Source organism: Ambystoma mexicanum, chromosome 13, assembly GCF_040938575.1.
Source record: "Ambystoma mexicanum isolate Mex_15411 chromosome 13, UKY_AmexF1_1, whole genome shotgun sequence".
Classification (NCBI taxonomy): domain Eukaryota; kingdom Metazoa; phylum Chordata; class Amphibia; order Caudata; family Ambystomatidae; genus Ambystoma; species Ambystoma mexicanum.
The window spans coordinates 245,539,877-245,545,876 of NC_090938.1; positions in this window are offsets into that span (position 1 = coordinate 245,539,877).

A 6,000-nucleotide genomic window follows, 5' to 3' on the forward strand; every position below is an offset into this window, starting at 1 on the left:
CCATAAGCACATAGCAAGTCACAGAAACACTCTCAAGTCATGTCCAAGAGTGAGGGTAAAAGAGTCTCACTCTTGGCAGGAGAAAAAAATAAACCCCAAAAATCCAGCAAAGCTGCTGGGGGACTCACTAGGTTAGGAAATTCAGCCTAAACAGAGAATTCTCCCTAACATCCTTAATTTATGTATGTCCACTTATGTATTGTCCCCGGAGATTCTTCCATTTACTCCCCTCCACAACCTGATCAGAATGTCCCTCAAACTCACCCCATTGTAAAAGGCTCACTGCTTCCCATCAATTCTGAGTTCTTATGTCGTGCACACTCTTTTGTGATGAAAAGAGCAGTCTCTCCCTGCATATAAATACATAAATAAAATAATAAGAAGCGTACAAGAAAGAACACAGAAATTCAATTGCTATCAATAAATATTGTATATATTATGAGATAGTATAAGAAACTATTATGAAAAAACAAACATTTATCCAAAAACCTTCCCAAACAAATATTGATTAAAATCCTCCTCATTTAAGTCTGTTTGTCCAGTTTAAAAATGGTCATACAACACTATCTGCAATGTGTGCCAATAGTGGTTCAAATGTTTTTTAACAATATGTGAAAGGAAAAGATAAAAAGAGATTTCAAACTCTACAGAACATGGACTCCTGTCCAGTTCGCATCCAGACCAGGTTAGGAGGACATACCTTAGGCTGCATCTCAGGATCATACTGTAAAAGCGTCTTACAACACATACAAATGTTAGCAACACACCATTCTGCAGTGTGCACTCTTGTGCATAAACTGTACAGTGCTAAAGGTTCAGCGTTAGAATTACAAAAACTAAATGAAACTCTATTTACTTGAAGAGCAAAAGAATTCCTACAACAAATAAACAACATACAAAATAAGTATTTTGGCACTGAAGTAAAACAGGAAATGACAACTAACTCAGAAAGCAGCGACCACCAGTTTTGAATTGGCCTTGTATCTAATAGCAGAATAAAAATACAACAGATCAGATCACTTATTCTTATGCGCATTTTGCAATAACATGCTTGATGACAACCAAAAGCCATGTTGAGTTATCAACAATACGTTAGTAATATTCCCATTCCAAATGTTCTCCAAGAACTCAATCTATATGGGAGTATTTTAATTCAAACCGTACACCCATTCAAAGCTATAACACAATTACAGCCCAAGACTGGCAAATTGCCCCCATCAGAATGACTTCAAGGCATTTGTGGCACATACAAAAGTCTAGGGAAGAAGGAGGAAACTTTAACTGGATAAAGATCTCTGCGGCCCAACATAGAGGCTCCGCACATCTCCACAGTCCAACCAGCCGCATATATTCATGAGCTTCATACGCCCATTAAAAATAAACGGCGATATTATGGAGGACAGTGAACAGGAAATGCCTTACCTCAGTATTTAGCTGCAGTGAAATGAGAGGACTAAATCTAAACCGCGTATGGACTGGTACAGTCTTCTGCAATGAGTGTGGAGCTGGGTCTGGGGTGGAAATCAAATCCGAGCATAGGCCCCTTTCTCTTGTTGCTGGTGTGAGCACAAAGAGTGGAGGAATGCACACAGTGGAAGAGAAAGCAGAATGGGAAAGGGTGTTTTCAGAAAAAATACCATCACTTCCACTTCATGGGAAAAGAGAGAATGCAAGGCCACATTTTAAAATGTGGAGAGTCGCCTAAGGCTGTGAGGAGAAAAGGGTAAGTATTGACCAGTGGAAGGGAATACAGTCGAGAGGTGCCATTTCGGTGTAAGCATAGAAGGAATGATAAGGTGAATAATACAAAAAAATAATAGGTGTCGCTGAGGGATAGAATTATACAAAAACATGAGAGAAACCAGGCACGGAAACAAAATCAGAAAAAATGTATGAAAAAATTGAGTCTGGTAAAAGGGTGAAATGTGAAGGCTAAATAACAGATTGGATGGTGGAATGAATGTGAAAAGAAGGTGTAGCTAGGGGGGTGGCTGGGGGTAGCTGGTGTTTCGAGTGCGCAAAGGCAGCAGAGACTAGGGTGGAAGTTGGCTTGCTCTACAAGATTGGTCAATGCTCTTTAGATGGATTGTCAGAGTTAAAGCAAATCAGTGTTGCCACTGACCCACTCACAGTCCCACCAATATGCAAACTCCGTGGGATATAGCTCTGTCGTGAGGTTTAGTAGTTTAGGACAATCACTTTGCAGATTAAGTTTTGCCAGACAGATTGGCCTTATTTAGTCATCTATTTGCACATTGGCGCTCACAGTCTCACTTTCACAGAATAAAAACATTTGTAAGCCTGACACTGAAAAGGGCATTTGATCTGTCTGAACTGCTGTTTTGCTGAGCATTGCGCACTGTGTGCTTGCTTACTGCATGACTCCATTACTGAGCGTGAATGCTCTGTGTCTGTAGTACAAATAGCGGTTTGTGCTATTCTCCTATTACTACATTCACCTGTCTGCTGTACCCTGAAGAAGAACAGGACACACCCACCAGGAAGTGCCATACAAAAGCAAGAAATAAGGCCCCTGCGGTAATAAGCCTAATGCTGAAAAGGGCATTTGATCTGTCTGAACTGCTGTTTTGCTGTTGTGCTGGAGGTGCGTGGAGTTGGAACCTTAAAATTTACATCAGCAAGCCTAACGGAGCCACGGTGCACTTAGGTCATCGCAGATCCTATCTAGGGATCGGACGGTAAGGAGTTCTGTGTTATTGATTCTCAGTATCTCCCAGGGTTGTGCGGGAGATGGTTGGAGGTTTTCTTCCTTTGATCTCGCTTGACACCCTTAACTAACACTTAGCAGCAAAGATTGTGTTGCACCGAGCAGACTTGGATCCGTTTTTTACAGAATTGTGTCCTATTGCTCCTATTTCTTCGTTTTTTCCGATCACTGTTCTTGGGGACTGTGGGGGGAGTGCTTGGTGGCAATTCCCTTTGACCGAAGTTTTGGTCTATGCCCTGATCTGCTTTTTGATCTCTCTTCTACTAGGGGTTGTTTCAGAGTGGCACGGTGTTGGCAGGCTTTTGCTTTTGATCTGTGATATCTGCCTGAAACACTCTGTGATGAATATTGATACTGTACTCTGAATCTCCTTTGGAGTGAATAGAAAGGGAACTATAGAGATAGTTTCTTGATCTGTGTATTATGGTTACCTTGAAAAGTGGTTTCAGGGTCAGTACTTGTGATATGGAACCTGAACAAACCCATAATTTGGGGGATAGACCACATTCCAATGTTGACTTAACACAAAGATCCCTGTCTGTTCTTTTATCTGTGGCAAGCAACAGCAGATTGTGTGTGGATGCTGCTATGAAGGGGCTAGTTGGTGAGAATATAACTCTAACTATTGCATCTATTTATCTTGGGCAGGTGAACTTGCATGTGGGTGAACTTCCTCTAAACCTTTCACTCTCACATGAAGGGACTTTGGATACTTTGGCAAATGCTCCACTAGCTGCTGGATTGTGCGAACTAACAGATGCAGAGTGCCTCTAAGAAATTGAAGTGATGCCGGTTCCTCTGGCTATGAGAAAAATTATTACATTCCATGCTTCCACTCCACAACCCATCGGGTCCTTTAAGAAATCCGGTGTTCAAGTGGGAAAACTTGGAATGGTTGGTGGGCTGGGGGGCTCCATTTCGGACTGGGGTGCATCTAAAATGTCATCTAATTGTAATAGATCTGACGTTTTTGTTTTTGGAAAATGTTATGAGGGTGAGCTCTCTAGCAATGTTTATCATCATTTGCCTGTAAGCCATGGGAGGCACTTTTAATTAGACCCCAGGTAGACATTGTTGAATGTTTTCCCAATGGTGGGGACTCTGATTAATCTGAAAGAACTGTTCATGTTCCGTCAATGGAGAATCGGATTGAGGAACGCATGGACAGTCCTTCAGTTTTGATCGAAGATATGGGTCGTTTGCATGACAGTGCTTCTGAATAGGAGGCAATTCTGGTAGTTGATTCTAATCTTTCTATTGTTGAAAATGAATTGGATATACAGTCAGTGCCTACTAATCTTACAAGGGGCAAAAGGCATAGGAAGAAAGCAAAAAATATGGCCTCCATGAAGATCAGGGAGAGAAACTCCCACCTCAAGGCCATTCGTAATCTAAACCATCATGAGGTATCTGATAAAGAGGGCTGTGCTGAACAGGCTGAAGAGGCTTCTGAGGTTGAAGACTTGGTGAACGGTCCCGGCCTGGTCCATGGTACTATTAAAGGTGATGGAACACTCTTGGAGACTCTGGCCTCCTCTACGAGAGCAAAAAGGGGGGAGAGGGTGAAAATTTGCTGGAATGGCCGCAAACTAAACAGACTAAAATGACAGCATTTGGTAAAGTGATTAGTACAATGCATGTTCGCACATGGTCACTTGCAGCCTAGTGCGGCTGTTAATGTCCCGGTTGCCAACCTGGTGGTGGATACTGATTTATCTGGGACAATTCAGGAAGATAGACAAGTGGAACAACCTAGGAGAGGTCTGTTGATACCCAATGTAGAGGTGGGGCATTGCAGATCTCTGATGGGTGGGGCCACATGTCCAGTTCTGACACAACAGGTTGGTTGTACGGCTCCTGGTCAAGTTTTGGGTGGAGCTGTACCGAGGTCCTTTGGGCCAAATTCGGGTTCACAGGCAGATGTGGGGGCAACTCTGGTGGATATGAGTGAAGCTGTGCTACCCAGCAGTAAAATCATAGGCTGGATACCTAACGAGAAAGGTATAAAGGGGACTAACTTCAATAGGGTAGGGTTATTGGCTCTTTTCGAGGCAATTCCGCTTCTCAGATCGATAACTACTGATGATATAGATGCCATATCTCCCCCTAGAGTAGGTAATGGCAGAATGGTTAGTAATTTCCACTCAGGTATGGTTGCTACCATGGTTTGGGATCAATCCATAGGATTTGACCTGGTGGAACTGCAGAATTCTGCTGAAGCAAAAACTTTTCTCTCTTTTGTAAAACCTGTATCATCTATCCCAGAAACAGTTGTGGGGCTGTACTGCTCTTCCCCGAAAAGTGCACAAAACAACCATAAATCATCAATGCAATTAGAGAGCAAGTACTTTGAACCACAAAAAAACAGACAGACACAATAACTCACAACCACACACTCTTAGAAGATAAATCAGCTCTTTACAGCTATTTATTCAAAGCTTACAAGTACATAGAAATAACTCATAAAAATAGTAAGGTCACACATCACAGAAAAAGTAAAGAAGTCAAAAGGAAATACATCACCGTGAGCGTAATAGCAGTCCTCATCTCGTCCAGAAGCGACTGGAAGACCCCGGGGACAGCCAGGTTGAGAGTTCCACAGCTCACAGGAAGGCCAGACGTAAGCGTCCTTCTCTGGCTGAAGTCTCATCTGACCCCCTCCGGGGCTCCACATATATACACACTCCACAAAGGGGAGTTAATTCCCGAACATTCTGGAAATTGCACTTGCGCAGTTGTGGAACAGCCGTCGGTTGCCAGCTGGGTCAATCGAGAGCTCCCCTCAAGGAACGCAGGGCCTCCCTGCTCTGAAAACACACTCCACGGAGAACAGTAGCAAGCCATAACAACGTTAGCTTTCCCAGCAGAAATGGCCTTGACTGCATACCAGGGTTGGAAAAGCATGTTTGTCTCAGCACTGTGAATCTAACACTTCAGCAAAATGTGTGCAACCTTTCACTGCGATGTGAAGTAAATATCCAACATGGCTCCGAGTGCTCCCAGGATGCATTGCGCGCCCGCGCCATTTTGAAAAAAGCATAAATCAAGCATTACAATTCCACCCTTTCGATATTTATCTTCCGTAGCCAGGTGGCACTGGAACTGGTCTCTGGAACCTACGAAAGGTTAAAACTAAATTGGGAACACATTGAAGGCAACAACAACAAGCAATTATAATAAACAATGTAATAAAAATGCAAACAAAAATATAACGTAGTGTACCCACAACATCAGGTATCCATGAAAATAACCAATCCCACCAGTTTTTGTTA